A 25,787-nucleotide genomic window follows, 5' to 3' on the forward strand; every position below is an offset into this window, starting at 1 on the left:
CTTTATACAACACACAATTAACATGAGCAATTCAAGGCTTCAAGAGGTCACTGATAGGAGTGTTACAGCTATCTTATAAGAAAACCTACATCTGCAAAGGTAATAAATTGGTCACTTATCTTCTAAAATCATTATTGGATAAGTACATTTTGATAGATAAGCATTGGAAAAATCTTTTTCATTAGATATTGTAGATTGCTTGTGAGGCTTAGGAATTATTTTGATCTATAGCTACCTTCATTACATAAAGTAGATAAAAAAAAGTTTCATGGGGGAATTTTAATAGTTTTTATATATCAGTAGTGATTATATTAGGAACATGTTCATTATCCAGTATCTCACCAGAGAATGGCACCTTTAAGCCATAGAAGGTAATGTGTGTTATGCTGGGGGAGAGTAAAGGAATATAAAAAGTCATTTTTGTGAAGTATGGGCATGCTGGCCAGTTACAGCAATGTTAACTATTGAGAGGTTTAACCGTTCTCCCTTTTGGTTCATACAATTCCTATTTTTCCCATGCTTCCTATGTGAACTCTGGAGCAACCTCACCCTTCCTTGAAGGCAGTGGGGGAAGGCATATATAAAGAATCTTTTTAGGGAAGTGATTACCTACTCACTATACTAATTTGGAAGATGAATGACTTTACTCTTAGAAATGTGAGTTTAAACAATGACAGACCTACCTAGGACACTCAGCCATAAAAATCAATTACCACAGAGTAGACATAGTGTGATACATGATGGTACTTGACTAGACTAAGCAAAGTTGTAATGTACTAGCACAGCTGTATTATATACTTCCAAAACAACTTATAGAAAAACTGTTTGAGTATTGAGGTTTTTATCCATATGTTTACTATGGATTTCCAAAACTCAAATACTGTGCAAATGTTTTGAAAAGTTAGGAGGACTAATGACTGATAAAGGGCCTTCTGGAAAAGGAATCAATCAAGAGAAGGAATCAGTCAGACTTGCACTGAAAAATGAAAATTGGAAAAATTTCATAGTATGCAAATCAAGAAAATGGGAAGCCTTTCCAGGCTTTAATTTTTCTGTTGGTTTTGGGACATGTCTACATGTTTATATAATACACCTTAGTTACTGCACATTTAGTTTAGTACTTGCTTAAAAAAGTACTAACTAAATGCACAGTTACTAGTGTTACTGTGCAGTAGTGCTGGCGCACATTATATTGTGATGTTTACTGTACATTAGCCTAACATTGTGCAGTAAGCTATTAGCACGGTTTTTGCCCACCATGCTACTGCACAATGTTATTAGGCTAATGTGCAGTAAGTGTCTCATGTAGACGTGCCATTGGTGTCTTACACAATACTGATGGGATGTTCAGAGGAATTAACTGGTTTGTCAAATCTAATTGACTTTGAAATCCAATTGACTACGAAAATCCCACCATCCATTGAAAATGGAGAACACTACTCTCTGAAAGATTATTTATGTCCAATATGAAGGACAGCATATATTGTTTTTTTAGAAATGGTTGGCTACTTTCCATAAAAATGATTTTCCAGTGGCCAACAAAGTTGCTGCAAAATTAAAATTTTCCAAATAAAATTCTGATGTTGGGGTTGGGGTAGTTTGACCTGAATCACAATACTTTGTTTTGATTAATTTCAAATTGAATCAGTTGAATAAAACATTAAACTTCATTTTCCTTCCTGTTCATTCCTTTATGTGAACTGTAGCTTGACTCCCCATCTTTTTAAAAGGCAGATCTACTGGGAGTACTATAAACTCTAACAATGAAAAGCAGTTTTCTTTCTGACCAAGGTCTGCATGGTGTCTCATAAGAAATATGCTCTAGCCTGGGATCTTGGTCCAAACATGAAACTCCAGATCAGGCTCTTGAATGGTTACTCCAATAAAACAGAATATCACAATGCCATACTTCAGTTTAAGGCTGAGTTTACTTGAAAAAAAAATGTTTTGGAGCAATTGAAAGAAATCTCTCAGTTTCAGGAATGCCAAAATATTTTTTTTATTGAAAATGTTTAAATAATGTTTCAATATTTCTGAATAACTTATTTTCAGAATATTTGTTCTAGAAAGTATCTGGAAGAGGGAACTCCATTTTGGAACTATTATTGAAATGTTGGAAGTTCTTTGGGATAGAAATTCCAAGTTTCACTTCAGTACAACTGTCCTGATTAACCAATGTTAGTTCTCAGCATTCACCCTTTGTTTCTCATTGTTAATCTCTTAGATGTTACAACCATATCACTTCCTTATGTTTGGATAGGTGCCAACAGGAGCGGATCCAGGATTTGGCAAAGGGGAACACATCTCTGCTCCCACCCTCCCTCTCCTCCCCCCTCCCTCCGACCCACCGGTGTGCCCAGACCATGCTGCAAGAGCCTCTGGGAACTTTTTAAAGATCCCAAAGCAAGCAAGCATTCCCTCCTTTCCCTCCATGCTCAGAGACACATCCCCTCCCCTCCTTCCATCCCCTCCTCCTCCACCCATTGCTGCTGCTTCTGCTGTCCTGGGGGTGGGGGAAACTTCACAGCTGTGTGGGAGCTGGGCTTAGCTGTGAACAGCAGCAGCATCAACTAGAAGAAGATAGGTTTGCCCACACTGCCTGGCATAAGTGGCGGAAGGCCAGGGCTTAGCCCCCCAAAATGCAGGACAGTGGTGGTAGCACAGAGGACCACAGGGCAGCCTGGGTGTGGGCTCCAGATGACTGCAGTGGGTGGGAGGAGTGCACACAGACACAGACAAACAGCCGGAGCCTACAGGCATCCAGGAACTCAGCTTGGCCCGGCTGAAAGGGAAGCAGTGCCCAGCAAGTAAGTGTGTCTGGCCAAGTCAGGGAGGGGGAAAGAGGCAAATTGAGGCCCCCACAGTGAGGGAGGGAGGAAGGGAGGGGGGCAGAGGCAGGGACAGGGGCTGGGGTGAATGGGACCCCAGTGCAGGTCTTGGGAGGGTCAGAGCCTGAGTGGCTCATCCAGGGGTGCGGGGGAGGGGTCCCACTACTGTGCGCACTCCTGGGATAGGACCGGGGGGCATGCTCCACAGATCTGTGTGCGGGGTAGAGGCAGGCTGCCGCAGCATGCTGAGCTCTGTGTCCTGCTGTTATTTCCCCAGGTGTGGAGAGCTGCAGCTGTCACTGCCATCCATGAACCCCATGCAGCCCAGCTGGAGTGGGCAAGAGGAGCTATGAAGATTCCTCTGCCCCTGGGACAGTGGGAAAATCAGCTAGGACAGGTGGGGGATGGAGGAAGGGGAGGAGAAGAGGCATGCCTCTGAACACAGTGGGGATTTGAGGACTTTTTTAAAGTCCTCTGAGGCTTCAGCAGCATGGACCAGTATGAAAGGGCAATGGGGAGTGCAGCTGCACTACTGCACCCCTCTCTGGATCTGTTCCTGGGTACCAAAAATGTTGTATATATAAAGATTTACCGTATTCTGTTTCTAGTCTACACTGGAAATGGCATTGATCACCACACTCTAAATTACAGTGATCAGTAATTTGTAATTCTGACATCCCAGACAGTGCTAACTACAAGAGAAGATTTATTCAGTTTAATGAATCCCTATCAGCAATGAATAGTATCACATCTTGCACCTTAAAATAAAAACATGATTACTATATCTGAAAGACAGAAAAGACTTATTTTTCTATTCCAGTTTAATTCCTTCAGTGTATTTATTACACTTTGTGTATAGTCACTTTCAGGATTTTGATAATGGTCACTTGCACTTCCCGACTCATACACCAGTAGTGTCATTACTTTAGTTCTGTAGTTTTCAACCTGTGGTCCGTGGACCCCAGGGGTCTGTAGACTACATCTAAAGGATCTGTGAAAGATGACTTTGATCAATCAAAATATGTGAATACCCACAATTAAAATCCAAAGGAGTCTGCACCTCCATTCAAAATTCCCAAAGGACTCCACAAATGAAAAAACTTGAAAACCATTGCTCTACTTCGCAGAAGAGTAGAGACAGGGAGTTTAGACCTTCCTCGAAGCCTAAAAGCAGCAAAGCTGAAACTGAAGAACTGGTAGGGAAGTTTGCATGAAGAAGAAATAAAGCCCAGCTCAAGCATGTTTGGGCTTTTTGTTACTTAGTGTTCAGATCACTCTTTGTTAAAAAGATTACATAAATATGAGCAGAATACCAGAAAATGTCTTTATAAGTCTACAGGTTGCTCTAATATTCCAAGAAGGGTCAAGCTTCATTCAAAACGCTTAATCCTGTTAACTTAAGATACTGACAAGAGACAGAACTCAGAGAACATAGAGCTAGCACATTTCAAATCCTCAAATTCTCAGAAGGGGAAAAGCCAAAATCAGACAGATTGCTAAATTCTTTGGCAATGACAAATCCAAAATTCTCCTTTCTTTAGCACAAGATAGCTGTACCCCAACTAGTGAAGTTTAACAGGTAGTCATCTTAACTTTACCCTCCAATTATATTCAACATTAAATATTAATAATCCACATCACTGAAATGCTCCAAGCAGCTGAGTTTAAACATGATAATCAGAAGAATAAATACATTCAATCATATCAGTCACTAGTTCCAGAACATCATTGGGTAAATATGCTAACATGTAAGATACTGATCTGCTCTCCATTTAGTTGTAGCATTATGTTTTGCCTTGAAATTCTGGAACTAAAAGTTAAGGAAAGTCCATTGTTACTCGCATGGAAATTCAAAAAATATTCAGTAACCCCTGGATGTATAAGGGGAGTATATCAGGATCTGGGGGAATGTCTATTCACCAGAGCACCTCATGGGATGGCAACATCAAACGGTTACAAACTTCTCCAAGACCATTTCAGACTGGACATAAAGAAGAACTTTTTTACAGTCCAAGCCCCCAGGACCTGGAACTGACTGCTGCCAGAGATGGTGCAAGCACCTACTCCGGATTCCTTTAAAAGTGAATTGGACATTTATCTTGCTGAGATCCTATGACCCCAGATGACTTCCTGCCCCTGGGGCAGAGGGCTGGACTTGATGATCTTCTGAGGTCCCTTCCAGCCCCAATATCTATGAAATCTATGAATGACATATGATTTCACCTGTTGTCCTTTAGCTAAGTATTACAGATTATGATGTCTGTAGTGACTGCATCACCTACACAGTTTCTAGAATTGGTTTAGTAGTTGAAATCTCTTCTACACAGAACTGAACAAATAAAGTACCATGGAGAAGGTACATGTGTCATAACACATAGCTCAAGAAGGAAAGACAAGAAAGCAGACTTAGGTGATGAAACCTAGTTTCTTTCTAGTCAGCAGTTTTATTAATTATTCCTATGGGAGAAGGGTCTGGTTCTATGGAGAGGAGAGAGAAGGCCAGAAGGAAGGGAGGAATTATAATTTTACTGTTAAACTGAGGAAGCAGTAATGAAAGGAGAAAATGAAGGGGAAAAACAGGAACAACAGAATTAACAGCTTTCCTTAATGACCTGCGGAGCTCAATTTCAGGCAAGCTGAAGAAACATGAAAACAATAGTGAATTGTATGGGTGTTAACAATAGATATGATTATGGGAAAGGAAACAATAAGAAAAAAGGAGAAATCAAATCAGGAAACAGACTGTCTCTCAGGTTAACAGACTAGTTCCACATGTACAAAAAAAAAAAAGAACATCAGATGCTCAAAGAGAGAGAGAGAAAGAGGGAAATAAAGTTAAACTGAGCAAGCTAAGCTGAGATCCAAAGTCATTCCTAACAGATAATTTAAATGGAAATCAATATCTAATCTTGAAGTTCACCTTGAAAAAAACTATTGTGTCTAAAATTTTAGAATGAAAATGATGTGATATTGAAAGAGACTGGAAGATATTATCTAATCCAACTTCATGCACTGAGGCTGAAAGCAAGTAAACCTAGACCATTCCTGACAGCTGTTTATCATATCTGTTCTTAAAAGTCTCTAATGAACAAAAATCTACATACCCCTAGGTCACCTATTCCAGTACTTTTTTAAATACAGATTTTTAATATAGATTTAAACATAGATTTAAAAAAAAATCTAAATCTAGGTATCAAACTGCCAAAGAAAAACTGGGCAGCAACAGGGAAAACCTCCTCACACAACCTGGACAACATACCACTACCCTGGCCAAAGCAGCACTATTCAATTCATGCTTGCAACGGAATGACCAAATGTATTTGTGATGCAGGCTCTTGTCCATATTATCAAGTACGGATTGTGATTACTAATTACTAATCTGAGGATAATTGCTAGAGAAGAACTAGAGGTGAAAGATTTCAGATCATATTAACATGTCTCAATGGACCATTTAGTCCCTAAAGCATTAAGGCCTCTTTTGGAGGGGTGGAGGGAAGGAGGAATATTATACTACTCTTTACTTGTCTAAGAAGTCATTAACTGTGCTGGAATTTATTGTGGTTAAAAGATTATACTAATAAAGTATGTTGTCCTGTTTTGAAAATCAAACTCTTAACCTCATGTTATTTTCAGTATACACATGCCATTAATTCTAATGACATATATGTATACACCGCCCAACTGGATAATACATTTATATAAATAATATTACTCAATATCTTTGGATGTGCAAATAAATGCTTATATGGTCACAATTCTGTATACTGGAAATAACAAAACGCTAAGGGCTTGAACTTCAAAATATAACTATACTTACACAATAAATAATGACTGTCTAGCCTGCATCTTTCTGCTTCACAACAGCTGAAAAGCAGTCATAGATGAAATAACCAGTAAGTGAAAATGTTGAAAAGAAAACAGCGGATAATTCTGCATGTGCAAGTTCATATATGAAATATTTATTTTTTTATTTTAAGGATGTTACTTGATATCAAGTAAGATATTACCTTCTTCAAATAACATTTTTAGCTGCAAGATGAGGGATAGAAATTACATATAAACCAGTATAAGTGATCGGAAACTGACTCAACTCTTTAACACAACAGAAGTTCAGCACACACAAACTGTTTTCAAAATGGCCACAATTGGTTTAAAATAAACTTGGATGGATGCAGTATCAAACGTCACTAATTGAGGTTAAATCTGTTTGTTGAACTTCTGTCCCGGATCCCCTCTAGACTTAAGTTATCTCACAGTCTTCCATCCCAGGATGCTTTGAACCTCCTTACACACACATCCTTGCAGGGTGGATGGGCTAGCCTTGGCCCACGCTATCTGTTCCAGCTGAGCAGGGAGGTGTGCTCTAGCACCCCTCCCACCCCCCAGCTTCCAGCCCGGGCCACTGCAGGCATGTGCCTGCATTTCCAGAATCAAAAGTGAATGTCTGTTCACTTGGTTATTGGTTCAATCTATACAGCTTAGACTAACTTGAGAAATTGAATCCATTCAGCTTTGGGTTTTTTGACTGTCTGTACTTAGTCCAAGTGACATAAGTAACATTTGTTTTAATGTGATATATGTAGGAACGTACCTAAATCACAGTGAGACAAAGGGTTTTCCATGGCCAACTCATGGTGCACCCAGCCAATTTCACAGGCATTTTATGGCAGCCCCACCCCTCAGCACTGATTGGTGGAGATGCCCTCCCCTTAGCACTGACTGGCAGAGAGGCCCTGAAGCAGAGGACAGATGAGGGGGCAGCCATCATCTTGATGGCTGGCTGCCCTTTGTGCTGCTCTGCACCTCAGCACTGATTAGCAGCAGAATGCCCGGGGGGAGGGACAAGGGGGAAAATGCAGTCTTGTCTTTGTGCTGCCCTAAGAGCCAGTGCTTTCCCCTCCTGGCAGCGAGGACCACTGGCTCCTACTAGGGAACCAACATTTTATTTTTATTAATTTTTCTTTTGTTGATAATTTCTCAGGTTTCCTGGACAATCCTGGATTTTGTACTTAACATGAAATACTGAATTAAGTAGATCAGTAGTTATATGCCTGCTGTCCCACAAGGAGTCTGATTTTCAGGAACATCAAGCAAGTTCCGTTTCAGTCTTGAAGTAGTAAGATAGAGCATTCCTAAAGTTTTCACAAATTGCATGTGCTTAAAGCACATATTCATACAACATATTCATTTTCTTTACTCAGTGGTCAAGGTTTTGAATTCTTGTGTTCCTCTCCTTCGGAAGGAGATGAACAATTGTTATTTCATTTGAAAGTTATCCTCAACATAATTTATCAGGAGAGCATATAATTGTTGAGTAACAATGAGGTAGGAATGAATATTGGCAGGAATTGTCCTGCTCCCCTGTCACAAACTCTGCTATGTTTTGGGGGGTTCCAGCATCTCATTAATGTTTTCTTGTGTTTTCTTGTACAGATAAATTGTTGTCTTGTTGGAAAGCCCACGTTATGCCATATCCATTTATGTTATTGTTAATACTGCATAGGTTATGTTATACTGTCTGTATATAACCTTATGATTTTGGATATGATGTAGTTAAGGAAATGCAGTTAGCCGAGCTACTAAATCTTTCTTACTGTTGTGACTCTAGGGCAGGAAAAATTGCCACTCTCAGACACAGGCAGTAGGGGTTGGGCTCCAAGGCATCGTCTACCTGTAACGGGGACATCGGCTCCTCTATAGCAAAGGCATCTGAGAGGAATGGCTCATCAGGCCAGAGGAATGCCAGGTAGGCAGAGAGGCCAGAAACGTCCAGAAGGTTCTGGTCACTCATGGGCAATTAGATTAATACTGATAGGATCAGGGAGTGGTTTGCCGTCTTTTTAGAAACTACCCAGGATAGAATCAGTGTCTTTGAATATCAGGCTTTGGGGATTCAGAGTTTTGTTTTTCTATCTCCAAGTCTATGTTCTGTTTTACTTATATAATTCTTTTATCCTGTGTTCTAAATCCTTTTAATGTTTTGTCTCCTTACTGATTGGTTGAGGAAAAGTCCTTTCTAGGCAAGTGAAATTCCAGGCTAGCTCTCTGTATGGAGAGGGGGACATAGAATTTCTTCTCAGCCCAAAAAAATCTCTGGAGCTAACAGAGATTCCTGTGCTGTGTCTGCAAGGTCTGATATAAGGGCAATGGAATTGAGACTTGGTGGCATATGGAGCTATCCCAGAGCAATCTCAGTCTGTTACTTGGGGAAGTAGAAGCACAGTGGGAAGAAATTCAGGGATCTGGGGGTCCCATCACCATCTCCCACCGATAGGTTTATGACACTCCCATTAAAGTAAAAGCTATTTTTCTTATATATAAGAACGTTTACAAGAAAAATCATTTCATGTTTAATTCCAAGACCCATTTGAAGTATACACAGTAATAAAATATTTTGCAAACATAGACAATATGTCTCTATAAACATGTCTATAGGCCACAACAAAACAAATCACTATCACTAATTTAAGGATTTTTAAATCCTTCCTGCACTTTATCCTAATGTCTGGAGAAGGCATAACATTTGCATATTGCTTATCCAGACTAGTGAAAAACTCTGTAGACTAGCACATATTGATCAGCAGAATAACAGAAAAGTTATCTATGATCATGCTTTTAAACCTGTTTCGGGAGTAGTAGGAAGTCATTTAAATAATTCCTATGACTTCTTTGAATTCTTTAGAATATATGAAGCATTGCTTTTTTGTGGGGGTTTTTACAAATTTAATCAATTTGTTGTTTGTAGATCTTGATGGCATGGAATAAGCATGTCATGAACCAATGTAAACCACTGAGCTATTACATTGATAGCAAAGGAAACATGTGAGTTAATCATTACATGTTGAGTTAAGTTACATATCAGAAGCCAAACTATATTCTTTCTTCTTGTACTAGTCAACAACCTAAAAAGTAGAAGCAACTATTTGTCACTGTATAACAAGGGAAATGCATTCACCAATCAAGCAGGAAAAAAATGGTTCTGGTCACAAAAAAATGGTATGCCCTGTTTGCCACTTTGAGGTTCCATAGGCTGTGCAGTTAATCAGATGCATACAATTCAGTGCTGCCATAAGGGATTTCATTTTGGAATAAGTTCTTGGAGTCTATTCACCTATTTCCCACCTTAAAATTCATGTCAAATTAGATATGTGAAGAGCTACCACAGTTAATTTTCAAAGTCTCATAACTTCTCTGTGTTTTGTCTGTTTTGTATATGTACAGCACCTACAAAAATGCAGTCCTGGTCTATGACTGGGGATCTTAAGTGTTACTGCGATACAAGTAATATACAAGAAGAAAAACAAAGAAGGATATTTGTGTTCCAGTCCATGCCATGCCTTGTTGACTCTATCACTCTGTTATATAGTAGGTAAACCATCTGTGGCATTGGATTTGCTTAGAATTAATAGCTTCTGTCCTTCATGGCCTTGGTTCTCTTTGGTGTTCAATTGCCCACACGGGCTATTTATTGCATTGTGTACTCCTCTCGCTTCACCCATAGCCCTTAATTAGAACAAAAGTGGTGACCACTGAGCCTTGGCTATAGGCACTGCTTTTGAATCTTGCCACAGCACACTACAGAAAATTAACTCCTATGGCCATGGAGTGAGGAGGCACCATTTCCACACGTCTTTACTAGACGGATAAGCGAGTACACTACAGGAACTAATACAAAGACAGTAAAGACAAAATCAGATCTGTCTGGCCTGGCTAAGATTTGGAAAATCCTGTTTTATTCTGTATGAATATAAAGGGTGACAATTCAGTCTTTTAAAGCTATACACTTTGTCATTGCCCAAAGATCAGCAATAGGAACAGTGTGTTAAATGTATAGTTTATGGAGATAAATATAAAATGAATGTATATTCTCTAAGTGATTGGGAAGTACTTATTCAGCCAGGGTTCATTTAGATATGTAACCTAAAGTTTCTTTACACTGAAAAATGCTAAATTGCATCTGCTATATCTCAAATACACTAAGGAATAGTTAGCAAAACAGTAGTCAGCACTAGGAATTAACCTTTTTTATGCAACACAACTCAGCCTGATTTAGTTGGGCAAAGGACAGATCTATCAGCTCAAAGTTGAGGTTATTTGTTGCAAGGGTCTGCCAAGAGTCACTGCAGTATTAACTGAGCTAAGAGAATAGAAAAAGGTAATACAAAATACTGGCTGCAGGGGACCATGGTGAATCAGGACAGTCTGAGAGAAGTAATATCCGTATTTCCATTATCAAAAACAAATGAAGTCTCCAGTTAAATTTTATGTATTAATATTTATTTCTCTGGTGTGCTAGAGAAAAGAGATTATTACTATTTAGGGAGGGAACTCCCTCATATAAATAAGAAGTTTCAGAGAACAGAAGAACAGCAATGAAAGAAAAAGATATGAAGGAAGAGAGAGAAACTCCTTTAAACATACACATGCAGTAGCAGGGGAACAAATTTAAGATGCTCTTCCAAAAATTAGATTCTATAAGTGGAAAATTATAATAGACACAATATACATATAGTAGAGACCATGAAAGTCCTGTTAAATTTCTTTGCAAAATAATTAATATTACTATGGTATTCATAGGTATTCATGTTGCTTAGTGGTGGGAATAACAAGTTTTTCTATCTACTTTCCAAGCAAATACTTGTAAAGTTTTTAATGATGGACATTTTAATTTTGAGCAACTATTAAACAACATGTGGCAACCCCATCAGAGAATGAGTCTTCAGCATTTTAATATATCCCTGATACCCCATATAAGGCAACTCTAAGAAATGCATGATGAACACGATGGAAGAAAGAAGAGGAAGCATTTTGTGTAGGTCCAAAAAACTGCATTCTGACAAAGCTTAGTTTGTTATTTATCCGAAATAAAGAAGTTACATAAGAGTGAATGTCACCCTAAATAGAGAAGGCTACTATAATATGCCACTTAAGTTTCACTTAAGCTCTCCAACTTAAGCTAACCAAATATTACTTTAGTTATGCATAGTATTTCTGAGGACTTATATAGCAGCAAATTGTAGCCTTCCAGCAGAAATGAACCAAGACACAATAAATGGCTATGAGCATTATAATGATGCTGTACAGGTTGAAGAAGGAGCTGTGGAGTAGAAAAGAGAATTATTTTTTAGCTGAAAAAAGACTGGTGGGCAGAATAAAGAATTAGCCTATTTTTTATTTAAAATACACCAATATATTGTGTCAACCTTACAAACACTGCATTTATTTGATTCCAAAACAAGGTTTCCCCCCCATTTAACATGGAGAAAAAAGTCCTTCATCCTGGAATCAAATATGAAGCAGTAGGGGGATTTGGGATCTGGATTTGAAATCAAAATGTCATATGGGGGCGGGGGGAGGGTGCCAGTGGGTGACATTGTCTAAGGATGACCAAGATATTTTGGGCTGTGAAGACAGGTGATCTAGTCAGACTGCATACTTTCCTAAAGATACCAGATTTGAACTACAAAAACTGGTTTCAGTTCTTGGGCACTGCAAAAAATTTTCTGGCCATTCCAGTTAACTTCCTGGTCTCACTACCCCTTTTGTAAATAGAGACTCTTTTCTCCTGTCTTTTGTCTCTCTAGTTAAATTCCAAGTTCTCTAGAGCAGTGACTGTATTGATGTGCAATGCTTAACACAATGAGACATTAATTCCACTTGAAACCTCTAGCTACTATGTTTACATAAATATTAATAACCTGTCTTGTGGTTTTGTCACAGAAGTGTTTGCTACATTATAGTAAATTCCTCTCAGAAGACAAAGTGGCAAAGACAAGAAAAGCAGTTGCCTCAGTAATCTAAGATATGAAAAGATCTCCATATTGCAACAGAAGCCAAGAAAATAAATATATCCATGGACAGCAGGCAAAAACCAGAAGCCTCAGATTTCCCTTTGTGAAAGCCATAGATGAAAAATAATTTGCTAATGCATTATTCCAAAAGAATGTGTTAACTTCCTTAATAACACTGCTGTCCTCGAAAAACACACAAAAATTTCTAGTTTGAAATCTGCCTAGCCTCACCGGGTTTATTTGCTCCCCTGAAAGCAAATAGATCTTTCTGAATGCACAGAATTCAACAGGAAGCTAAGTGTTTCTTTTGGACCTCAATACTGCACCACTGTGTCAGAATATATTAAAATTGCTCTGAATGCCCATGCTAACATGGTACCCTGCTATTATTGTTTCTAAACAGGGAAGTGACGAATGGATAGTTGCAGTGGGGGTTGGGGGTTAAGTAATAAACAAAAAGGTAAATAGCCTTCCAAATTCAGCGATGAAATCAAATCGGAAAGCATGGGGAAAGGTCTAGGAAAAAAGCTCTACACTGATGCACAGCAGAAGGCCTCTGACATACGTGCATGGCAGGATATAGGATTTTTGGATTAAGGATCAGATCCTAATGGTGCCATTATTAATTTGTCAGCAGATGGGGAGCCCCAGACCATGATCTCAGGTTCCCTCTGCACCAGCAAATAGAAAGCTGGTTGCCCAGTGACCTGGTGTGGTTCTGGAGCCAGGCCCAGGGCCCCTGTCACACATTCAATTTATAACACAATGAAAATTATTCCGCATATATTATGGAATAATTGTGTGCCTTATTTCCCATTTTACTGCATTATTAATTGCCTGAACATGTGGCTGGGTTTCTATTTAAGATGCAATTTACTGCTTATTCACATCTTAAGTATAACTACTGCCAGGGGCCTAAAACAGAGTAGCTTTAGGGTTAACGTCACTCTCTTTTTTTCAAATAAAGCTCCTAGCTCAGTGTTAGAATTTAACTTTTTTTAACTCTTTTAATTGTCATACAAAAAGAATCTTAGGAAACTATTTCTCAGAACGCGTAAGGTGCTAAGAATAAAGAACCTAGCCACTTACAGAATATCTGTGTAAATTGTATTCTTCTATAATCCAATCCAAAATTAGCATTTGTAGTTAAAACAGATTCAAATCCAGTGTTAGGCTGAGCTGCCTTCATCTCCCGTTGACTTCAACCTCCATGGAAGCGGATCAACAATCATAAAGATCTAGTTTCTGATGGCTAAATCTGAGCTCCCTTTTTATCAACATCAAGACAGAAGTAAAAAAAAATTACAAATGAGGTAGATGAATAGGGGTGTTTGTAGACGACACTTTAAAGTGAGGTTAAAGTGGGTTAAATGCCTTTTGCGCCGCGTTAATGGTATTGCTGTTTGCACATTCAGCCACATATTGCACATTAATTCCAGCCTCTGTAGCACATTTGGTGGCATAATGAGCCTTAAATGACTTTGGGACGCAGCAAATGACATTGGGGTGCTGCAAAGTAAAACACCACTGAGGAGTTTTAGTTTCTTACCCTACAGCCGTGGAGGAAAGCACCGTGCTCTGTGAGGCTCAAGTGTTGTGCAGGCAGACCATGCAGGCAGCCTGGCAGCAGCCCAGGAAGGCATACTCCACAGAAGGCTCCACCACTTCAATTTTGGGAGAATTAAACTCCCATCCCAGAGGATATTTAATGGTTTGTTTTTTTTAGAACAGTTTGTACCAATTTGTAACTGAGGTGCACTCATACCTTCAGGAGTATCCTTCAGCCCCATAACCCTTTCCACTGTCTGCTTCTTGGTCACTGAGAACAAGCTGACATGAAACCTTTGGTGCAAGGCTCCTCAGCTACTTAAGTCTTAGCCAGACCTCGCTAGCCCTTAGCCAAGAAGATTTTGACAGGTAAAGCAATGCTGTCCAACTTTTAAATGGCCAGAGGCCATATGCCATGTGGGCCACATCAGCCAGAGCCATAGTTACCCCCTGCTGCAATTTATGCACACTGAATGCTCCACTGCACTGCAGCTGTGGGCACCCTTGTCCTCACCCTTACTTTTCCCGACCTGGGCTCCCCTGTCACTGTGGATTGTGTCAAGCTGTGCTGCCTGCTAGGGTGGGAGCAAGAAATGGAAGCCAAAGGTGGGCATAGGATCTTGAAAACCCAAGCTGCTTCTGCAGCCAGAGCAGTGGTGCAGAGCAGCACATGGGTGTGACCCCAGGAACTATAAATTTAGCCCTTGTGGGTTGGACATGGCCCACAAACTGCTAGTTGGACAGCCCTAAGCTAAAAAATCACACCTTTTATCCAGCTTGTTCTATATAATACAGATTTTCTCCTCTGTGGAAGAAGCCTTCCTGCATGGTCAAATGCTCTGAAGTGACACTTACTGCTGACAGTAACTATGTTATAAGAAATAACAAATAGGTTTATTACTAAAAAAGGAGAAATTATAAAAACTGGTAACTGTATATTGAAATACAGGCAGGGATATAAAAAAAGGTGGGAAAAGCAAAAGAAACTATAAGAACTATGATTCATTCTTAAACTCACATCTTAGCCCTAAAAATGTAGCTTCTACTTCTAACAAAGCCAAAGTCCCTGCAAAACTGTCAACCTGTGTTACCCAGTTTTTCCCACTGGGGAACTAAAGTAATCAATACCTTGGAATCTTTAGACAAAGGCCTGCTGCAATGGCAATTCTTAAATATTGGTGTTTATCTGCTCAATTGCATACTCCTCATAGCGTCATAGCCCAGCCCCTGGCACGGATCTTTGAAAACTCCTGGCGCTCTGGTGTAGTGCCCGAAGACTGCAAGAAGGCCAATGTGGTGCCGATCTTCAAGAAAGGGAGGAGAGTGGATCTGGCTAACTACAGGCCCATTAGCCTGACTTCTATCCTGGGGAAGATCTTAGAAAAATTTATTAGGGAAGCCATCTTTGAGGGACTGGCCCAGGCTAACATTTTAAGGGACAGCCAGCACGGGTTTGTTGCAGGTAGGTCTTGTTTGACCAATCTCATTTCCTTCTATGACCAGGTGACCTATCACCTGGACAAGGGAGAAGAGATTGATGTCATATACCTTGACTTCAAAAAAGCTTTTGATCTGGTATCCCATGATCACCTCTTGGCCAAACTGCCCAGTTGTGGCCTTGGCTCCACCACGATCCGCTGGCTGGGAAATTGGCTTCGTGGTCGGACCCAGAGGGTTGTGATTGATGGCAGTCACTCATCCTGGTGCCCTGTGACCAGTGGGGTCCCTCAAGGCTCTGTCCTGGGACCCATACTGTTCAACATCTTCATTAACGATGTGGACATTGGAGTCAGGAATGGACTGGCCAAGTTCGCCGATGACACCAAACTTTGGGGCAAAGCATCCACGCCAGAAGATAGGCGGGTGATCCAGGCTGACCTGGACAAGCTCAGCAAATGGGCAGACGAGAACCTCAAGGTGTTTAACACCGATAAATGCAAGGTTCTCCACCTTGGGAGGAAAAACCTGCAGCACCCTTATAGGCTCGGCAGTGCTACGTTGGTTAGCACTACAGAAGAAAGAGACTTGGGGGTCATCATTGACCACAAGATGAACATGAGCCTGCAATGCGATGCTGCCGCTAGTAAAGCGACCAAAATGCTGGCGTGCATCCATAGATGCTTCTCGAGCAAATCCGAGGACGTCGTTCTCCCCTTGTACTCGGCCTTAGTGAGGCCGCAGCTGGAGTACTGCGTCCAGTTTTGGGCTCCACAATTCAAAAAGGATGTGGAGAAGCTTGAGAGAGTCCAGAGGAGAGCCACACGCATGATCAGAGGTCAGGAAAACAGATCTTACGATGACAGGCTGAGAGCCACGGAACTCTTTAGCCTGGAAAAGCGCAGGCCCAGGGGTGATCTGATGGCCACCTATAAGTTTATCAGGGGTGAACACCAGGATCTGGGGGAATGTCTGTTCACCAGAGCACCCCAAGGGATGACGAGGTCGAACGGTCACAAACTCCTGCAAGACTGTTTCAGGCTGGACATAAGGAAGAATTTCTTTACTGTCCGAGCCCCCACGGTCTGGAACAGTCTGCCAGCGGAGGTGGTTCAAGCACCTACATTGAACACCTTCAAGAGTAAATTGGATGCTTATCTTGCTGGGATCCTATGACCCCAGCTGACTTCCTGCCCTTTGGGTAGGGGGCTGGACTCGATCTCCCGAGGTCCCTTCCAGCCCTAATGTCTATGAAATCTATGAAATGTAAGGTACTCCACCTAGGGAGGAGGAATCCCCAGCACACCTATAGGTTGGGGGATGACCTCCTTAGCAGCTCAGAGGCTGAGAGAGATCTTGGAGTCATAGTTGACTCCAAAATGAACATGAGCCGGCAGTGTAATGAGGCAATCAACAAGGTCAATTGCACTTTGTTGTGTATTAGCAGATGCATGACCAGCAGATCAAGGAAGGTGATGCTCCCCCTCTATGCAGCATTGGTCAGGCCGCAGTTGGAGTACTGTGTCCAATTTTGGGTGCCGCACTTCAAGAAGGACACAGAGAATATGGAGAGGGTCCAGAGGAGGGCCACTAGCATGATTAGTGGCTTCCGTGCAAGACTCTGTGAGAGGAGGTTGAGGGATCTGGGTCTCTTCAGCCTTTACAAGAGACATCTGAGGGGAGACCTTATAGCCGCCTATAAGTTTATCAAGGGAGGACAACAGGGAATTGGAGATGCGCTATTTACCAGAGCACCCCAGGGAGTACCTAGGAATAATGGGTGCAAACTAGTGAAAAGTAGATTTAGGTTAGACTTTAGGAAGAAATTTTTTACAGTAAGGGTGGCCAGAATCTGGAATGGGCTTCCAAGACAGGTGGTACTATCATTTAATTTGGAGGTCTTCAAGAGGAGGCTTGATAGTCACCTGTCTGGGGTCATCTGACCTTGGTCCTCTTTCCTGCCAGGGGCAGGGGGTTAGACACGATGATCCCTGTGGTCCCTTCTGACTCTACAATCTATGAATCATGAAAGAGAGCAGGGGGAGTTCAGCCTGGGGGGTTTCACCCCCTGCTACTCCCCTGGAGAGCAGGACAGGTATATTGGAGCCCCTCTAAGGTGGGAGGGCTTCCCTTCAGCACTAGCTGGGAAGCCCCAAGAACGAGCTTCCTCTACTGCCTTTCCCCACTTCTCATTCTGAAAACAGTGAGAGCTGGCTGAGAGCTGTGGCCATTGCTATGGGAACCTGGCTGTAGGCTCCCAGCCCAGATTTCATGGGCAATGCCTGATTTTGTGGAATTTGCAAATCATGAATACAGTTAGGTCACTAATCATATCTATTGTACTTCTGAGTGCTCTGAAACCACACTGGGACTTTGGAATGTCCTTGGCGAGGTAAGTAATTCTACCGAGAAGATTTCAGGTGAGAATATTCCCAGCTATGGACAGGAGTGCAATGCCATGATAATTGCTGCAGTCCAATTCCATTCCTGTTTTTGAGTATGGTGATTCTGTGCATCTCTCAAGACCCTGAGAATCTGACATATAGTTTTTTCCTTGCTTATAAATGTCAGTTGGTGCTCCATCAAGAGACATGCTTTTTCATTTTGTATTTGCTTGAAGGCTTTTAAGGCCTCTTGATAAGTTGGTGTGTGTGTGTTGTGAAATGGCTTTGATGGTAATGTCTTCAACATTAGAATCTCAGTTCAGGAGATCTTGAAACTGTTCCTTCCACTGTGCATTGATGATGGAGCTTTTTTTTTTTTTTTTTTAAGGATTCTTGATCCTTGGATCCCAGAGGGATGGATCCTTGTATGCTTACCATATGGATTGTTTTGGTTGCACTGAAGAAACTACACAATTTTTTCACTCTTATTTGTCTAGATCTCAGTTTTAACATGGTGATAAATATTTTGCTTCTGTTTGGAACTGATGTCATACTGCCAAGTTTTGAAGGCTCTCCTCTTTCTGTCAGTGAAAGCTTGAATTTCCCTACCATTTTCATCAAACCAGTCCTTATGTCTCTTTGTAGAGAAGCCTAGAGATTTATCATATGCCTCATGAATGCCTTCTTGAGGGTCTCCCCGTGATCAGTGCTGTCAAGATCATCAGAGAGTTTCTCCCTGAGGCACTGCTCAAGATGATCACTTTCAGCAGGGTCTTTCAAGTGCTCAGTATTGAACCTCTTCCTTGGTTGCTTCTATTGGTTATGTCATTTTGCAGTAGTATGAATGGACGTGATAGAATGTATCTAATGATGATCTGTCCAGCAGTTGTCTGCAAGGGGCATAGTTCTGGTGATACATATGCCACAAAGGTTCCAGGCATGCACTATGGCATAGATAACTGGATATCAGTGTTTTGAGTGGAGATGCATTCACGATGTCGTCCATTTAATGCTATGGTAGATTAAGGCGTTAACAATGATGAGAACGTGTTCCAAACACCTGTTCAGGAGAAGAATTCCATTTGAATTCACTTTTCCCACGCCTTCCTTTCCCAGCGTTCCTTTCTGTAGCTCAGAGTCTCTGCCCACTCTAGCACTGAAATTGCCAAGAAAAAAAATATTTTATCTTCTTTGGGGACAGACGATAGGATCTGGTGAGTTTAGAACAGAATTCATTTGTTTCATCATCTGCATCAAGGATTGGGATGTATACACCAATAACTGTTGCATGTTGTCTGTTGGTTAGTTGAAGACGAACGGTTATGAGACTCTTGCTGATCCCAAGTGGACACTCAGGCGTCTGAATAACAGTCTTGATCTTGATAGCAAAACAAATGCTGTCAATATTTCTGTTGTCTTTGCCTTTTCCTTCCCAAAAAACGGTGTAGCCACTAGCATTCTCCTCTCCTGTGCCTCTAGTGCAGCAGTGTCAGTTTGTAAGTTTTCTAGTCAGGGAAAATGAGACAAACTATGCTTAGGGCACTTTTCCTAGCCCCCTCCCTATTCAGGGTGAGCAGACTGGATATTAATTAGGCCTGCTTAGTCATGATTGCAGCTGCCAAAATGCACATCTCTCTCAGTTCTAAGTACAAAACAAGCATCATATAATCATCACTAGGGAAAACTGTGTTGTCCGCAACCACCAGGAAATCCAGCACTGGCCCCAATTTCCTGTTAAATCAACCCCCCAAAATACAGTAGTAATGTAGACTAAATGAAGGCACCCTCCACCAACCAGCAGTGAGGGTCAAAGCTACTGCAAAATCCCTGCAAAATCAGCTGTGTGCCATGAGCAGGCTGCAAAAAACCTGTTGTCTCACTGCAACTTAGGTAGGTCCCTAATCACCATCTCCATGACTAGGGGCTTCTGGTAATCGTTAGAACGTGCCCTTGTCACTGCTTGCTCACCACTGTAGGACTTGCTATTGAAGGAAAATGCCTACGCATGTCTACTTTTGATGTACAGATGCCATTGAGCATCAGTAACCACATGATACTTCACAGAAAGGAAATCATAAGCCAGTGGGAAAGAACACATATACAACTGAAAGTTTCTATTCTGCTGCCACCTTCATCTATCTTTGTAGCCATTGTGGAGTATACTTCCTTCATCATCCTGCTCCATCATTGAGGACTCCAATTTTTATTTTGGGATCACTCTTAGTCTGGAAAACTTACTCTCAACCTTGCCACAGCTGGGCACAGGACTGCAGCCTCCACAGCCCAGTGGAGGCTCCCCACCCCCTGTTCCTCCACCACTTTGCCTGTGTTTCCCCATCCCCCTGCATCACTTGCATCCCCCCATGCCCAACCCCATAGACTTACCTGGAGGGGGCTGTGGAAGCTGCTCTCCACCACCCTGTCTGGCTGCTACATGTACGAATAAGCATGCACATGCATATGGTACCCACTGTGTTCCACTCCCCCCAGTCCCAAGCAGCACTTTGCAGGCTAGATCTCAGCCAGCTTGAAAGGGGAAACTCTCCATTACCCGTGTTTTTCTTTTTCAAGAGGGAAAATGTGCATTTTTTTCCTTTAAAAGAAAAAATATGCATTTTTCCATGTTTTTTCCATGGCAAACAGAAAACCTGGATCCCCAGTCATATGTATCCATTTAATTGAAGAGCTCCAGGTCACTCTTGATTACATCTGTGAAGCAGATGAAATGCTTGGGTTTACAGGCAACTTCATGAAAACCAAGATGCTTTACTAACCCACCCTAAGCCAACCAGCTGCTACTCTACTTACTACAATTAGAGGGCACTCCTTGGACAATGTTGAGTATTTTCTTTTCCCTGGGTAGCTACCATTCCCAAAAAGTATACATAGGCAATGATATTTAACAGTGAATAAAATCTGCTAGTATTGCCTTTAAATGCCTCAAAAACCATTTCTTTGATGACTGTGACATCAAGACCCAAACCAAACTTCTCATCTACCAGGCTATTGTCATCCCTACCCTGCTTTATGGGTGTAAAACTTGGATGACAAATCAGAAACACCTGAAAGCTTTGGAACATTTCCATCAGTGATGTCTTCAGAAAACCCTCCATATAAATTGGAAAGACAGAAGAATGAACATCAGCATTACAGCTTAAGCAAGCACCACTAACACTGACTTCAGGTTTATGACAGGTCCCGTCCAACAAAGCTGATGCCATATAAAGATGCTTGACAACTGACTCCTAGAACAGATCCTATGCTCCCAATGGAGGGCAAATAAAGTACTTCAAAGACACCATGAAGGCAAACATGAAGAGGTGTAACATCGACATTAGCGCTTGGGAGACCCTTGTTCAGGACTGATCAAAATGGAGGAAGACTCTTTGGGAGGGACCTCAACACTTTGAAACAGTTCATTGACGGGCAGAAGAGGAAAAGAGGAACAGGCAAAAAGACCATCAGAACATCCAGTGCAGCAGCAGAGTGCACATCCCTCCTGGAAACGCCTGTCTGCACTGCAACAAGACATGTAGATCTAGAATAGGGGAGGGGAAGGGAGAGGGGGAGTGTGGCTGTTCCCCCCCAACTTCCTCCTCAGACTGCCCACTGGCCAAGAAGGGGACATGGCTGGGTGATCAACCTGGCTCCCAGTTCCCCACTCAGGTTGGGGGAGTAAAGCCCCACTTTGCGTTCTCCCCACCCTGAACCAGGAACAGCCCAGCTGGGGGTCCAGAGCCAGATGGAGGGGGGCCATTTCCTTCCTCCATACTTCCTCCTCAGATGAGCCTCTCGGCCAGGGAGGAAACATGGCTAGGTGATCTCAGGTCCCAGATTGGGTGGAGAGAGTAAAGACCACACTGTGGGTTTCTCCACAGCCGGGAGCTAGGGTGATCACTCAGCCATACCCCCTCCCATGTCAGCAGACCAGCTGAGGAGGAAGTGTGCAGGAAAGAGGGTTGGAGGCCCCCACCCTCCCAGATCTGGACCCCCACCCAAACTTTGCCCAGCACTGGGGGGAGACCGGTAGTGGGGGCCAGTTTATCTCTCACTCCCTTCTCAGCCAGCCCACCATCTGGGCAAAGAAGAACCATAACTGGACGATTGCCCTGGCTCCCAGCTGTAGGGAAACTTACAGTGGGGGCTTTACTTCCCCTGCCCAAGCCAGGAGCTGAAGCAATGACCTGGCTATGTTCTTTCCCTGCCTGGCAGGCCAGCTGAGGAGGGACTGGGAAGGAAAAGTGGCCTCCACTGCAGGCTTCCCCCCATGCTGGGCACAGCCTGGTTGGGGGGGGTCCCTTCCCCCCTCACTCCCTCCTTAGATGGCTTGCTAGCCAAGGAGGGGGTGTGGCCAGGTAACTGCCTAAGCTCCCAGCTTCAGGGAAGCCCAGAGCGGAGCCAGGGCTGGGGCAATCACCCAGCCACTGCCTTTCCTTGGCCAGCAGGTTGGCTGAGGAGGAAGTGACAGAGGGAAGTGTTTTTGCTCTGACATCACATCGTGCTGAGGCCTTTCTGATTCTGCACGCTACTTGGTTCTAACCATTCCTGCCAGCACCAAGCCATAGATACAGCCCAGTATGACCCATTGCTTCTAATTTTTTTCAAAGGGTAGATGGTCTGCAACCTGGTGGAGAGCATTTCAAGCGCCATTCTGAGCAATGGAAGGTGATGTGACTGAGAAGGGGGTTTGCCATGCAGAGACCAGTCCTTTGTTGTGATGGTCTGGCTCTACACAAGTGTTTATGGTGCAGGACAAACAGCACTGAGAAGTGGGATCGTGTCATCATGCCAACCCACAATGAACAATAGAGGCTCCAAAACTTCTGCACAGAACTATGCAAGGAGCTTGCCAGAACACTCCAGTGCCTGGAGAAACAAATAAATGAACCCATCCAAGTTTAGAACCAGACTGGTACTGCCATCTGCAGACTATTCCAGACTGCTACAAGTCTACCATTTTGGTGCTGACAAGTCAACTGTTACTGCTGCTCATGTTTATGCAGCTAAAGAGACTTTACTATTTGTCTTAGCGTTTGGAAGTTTTTTCATTATCCCTAAACTTCTTGACCCACAAGAAATAGCACAGAGGAAGAATAAGAAGTCTGAGTGAACTCAAGAGAAACAAGATGGCATCCAATAGTACAAAGTGCTCCACCATGCACTTAGAAACTAGAAGAATATCTGATATAATCGGTTGAAAATGACAGAAGAGGAAAAAACCTGGGTGTATTAGTTCATGATAAAATGCAGTCATGAAAAAAGAAATTCTATCTTGTATCCTTAGTCAGGGTATTTCAGGTAGACATAAGAAAACTATTAAAGACAAGGTCTGGATACAATTCCATCCTGGAACAGAGTTTTGATACAGGAAAAATTAATTCAAAGTAAAACAGGTACAGAGAAGTATGACCAAGAAAGTGAGATTATATCCTTTAAGAGGAGATTAAAAGACTTTGTCTTGTTTAACCTACCAAAGCCAAGCCTAAAGGGGATCTGAGTAGTGGAGATGGGTAAACTCCAGAGAGGGAAAAGCACTATTTAGCTAAAGAACAATGTTCATGCAAGAACAAATGGGTTTAAACTGCCTGTGAACACATTTAGACTGGAATCTGAAGGTTTCTGACCAAAGAAAGGAGGTTTTGGAAAGGATGGCTTCCCTTTAAGAACAGTGAGAGCAAAACTAGTGAGAGCAAAACCCTAACTAGTTTTAAATGGACCTCAATCATTATGAAGAGGAATATATGACATGGTTACTTACAAGGGGACTCAATAATACAGGAGTGTTCACCACCCTGGTCTTATGAATCATGTCTCTACAGGGTTTGAGGACCACAAAGACAAGTTCATAAATATGAATGCAGAATTTCAGAACAGGTACTGAAGAGAGTGGGCGCTACCTATTGGGGCAAGCAGGGATGTTATTCCCTCATGAAGATGTGACCTGTTATTCTGGGGGAGCTGCTGTTATGCCTCAGGAAACAGTGCCATAATTTCAGAACTCCTGGCACATGCAGATTTAATTATACATTTACAGGTGCAGAAATGTGCATTTGGCAAGCTGAAATCAAGATGACAATTCCTCCAAAAATGCTAGGACATCAGTTTGGTCAACTGCGTTTGTAATATTGTGCATTCCACATTCTACATCACCTTGGTGTGCAGAAAAGCAACAATTCTGAAGGCAGCAGACTGAAGCTACTGTCAGGTTACAAACCCAATACAAGCAACCATAAATTGTACCTGTCATCACCAGGACAGGTGAGAAAAGGAAGTAAAGGGGTTTTCTTATGTCCCCAGATTTTACTTTGCAAAGAAACATGGCTGAGGAATGACAGAGTATCATGTCCTGACAAGGGGGTTGCAATTTTATGCACTGTTGTGGCACACCTAACAAGATATTTTCTATAGCTGACTTGGTTCATAGTTAAAACACATACCTACAGATTCAGAAAAACTTAACTCTAGACCCCAAAGCAGTTCCCAGTTAACCTAGCTGTAAATGAATACCTGGCATACCATTTGGAATGGGAAACTGAAGGTGACTGCATGAGATTCTAGTATATCACTCCTTTTTGTGTCCCTGGCTACACAATCTGTCATTCCTTAAGCACAGTGGATCTCATAATCTTGGGAAGACTTCTGATTCTACTTTGATCACTGGTGGTTTTCTATCATGTTTGACATGGAGTTATGCAATCTTAAATGTGATCCTTAATTAAAACTTTCAGAAACAACTTCTTATATTATCCTTCTTTCCAAGCACTAATAGACCAGCAAAGTGTAGACCTAGATGAACAAAAATTATGAAAAAAAAAATTGTTAACCTACAAAGAACACTTTTGTAGGAATACCAGCTGCCAGTCCAGCATTAGCTATGACTGTGTGAAATGACAGACCCTCCTAGACCCTCAAGGACTGTTTTGCATTGTCTCTTACTCAAGCTGGGGTGCTCATGCATTTGGAATACCTTGAGCTCACTGTTGCAATGAAGACAAGTCCAAAGATATTTTTAAGTGTTTTATTTGTACAGTCCTAGAGCATAATATACCACTAATCCGCTGACATTTCCTTTCTCCAGAGGTGAGCTCAGTACTATTAAAAATCTTCTTACCAGGGCTATGTTTGTGATCTATACAAAAGTTATATATCAGCACCATGCTTATGTACAGTAAGAAAAGCATCTATATGAGTACCTAATGAACCAAAATGAGACTATAACTAGTTACAGTATTGTGTGACATAGCATTTGCATCACTGTGTCAGGCAACACATCATGATAACAAAATCTAGCTACCCCGATTCATATCACAAAATATCATGAAGCAAACATCACTTGACCACAACTTGTTCATTCCCAAATAATGTTGAGCTGTTCAATCTCTAACAAGCTTACTTCACATGATAGAAAACAAGCCCATCAGACTCGGAACATGGAAATGGATCACAGGGCTAGGTATAATTATTATGGTTTGTTTTACATATAGCCTTTTGATGAGGTTTCAGAGGTGTTCCTGGAAGTTTGGCTACATACTCATTTATTTTCCTGCATGGTCTGTGACCTCTTGACTCACATCTCCTACATTCCATACATTCAAATGATAAACTTGAGGAATTCTGAAAATCACAATGGAACTGGAAGATTAAAATTCCCCCACAGGATACATAATCTAAACCCACAGAAATCATTTCTCTTTCTACTCTTTCTACATCTCCAAATGTGATCAAAACCACACAGTTAACAAAAAAAATAAATCATTTCTTCATCCCTGAAACTAGCTTGAAAGACCATACATTATTAT

General features: G+C 41.8%; 1 protein-coding gene across 4 annotated transcripts in view; it reads right to left on the bottom strand.

The window, feature by feature from the left end:
• KCNMA1 (potassium calcium-activated channel subfamily M alpha 1) overlaps nt 1-25,787 on the bottom strand; it is a 1,030,169-nt gene that overhangs the window by 553,398 nt on the left and 450,984 nt on the right. The gene's annotated exons all lie outside the window — the stretch shown is intronic.

Source organism: Crocodylus siamensis, chromosome 7, assembly GCF_052110815.1.
Source record: "Crocodylus siamensis isolate JL-2025a chromosome 7, ASM5211081v1, whole genome shotgun sequence".
Lineage (NCBI taxonomy): Eukaryota > Metazoa > Chordata > Crocodylia > Crocodylidae > Crocodylus > Crocodylus siamensis.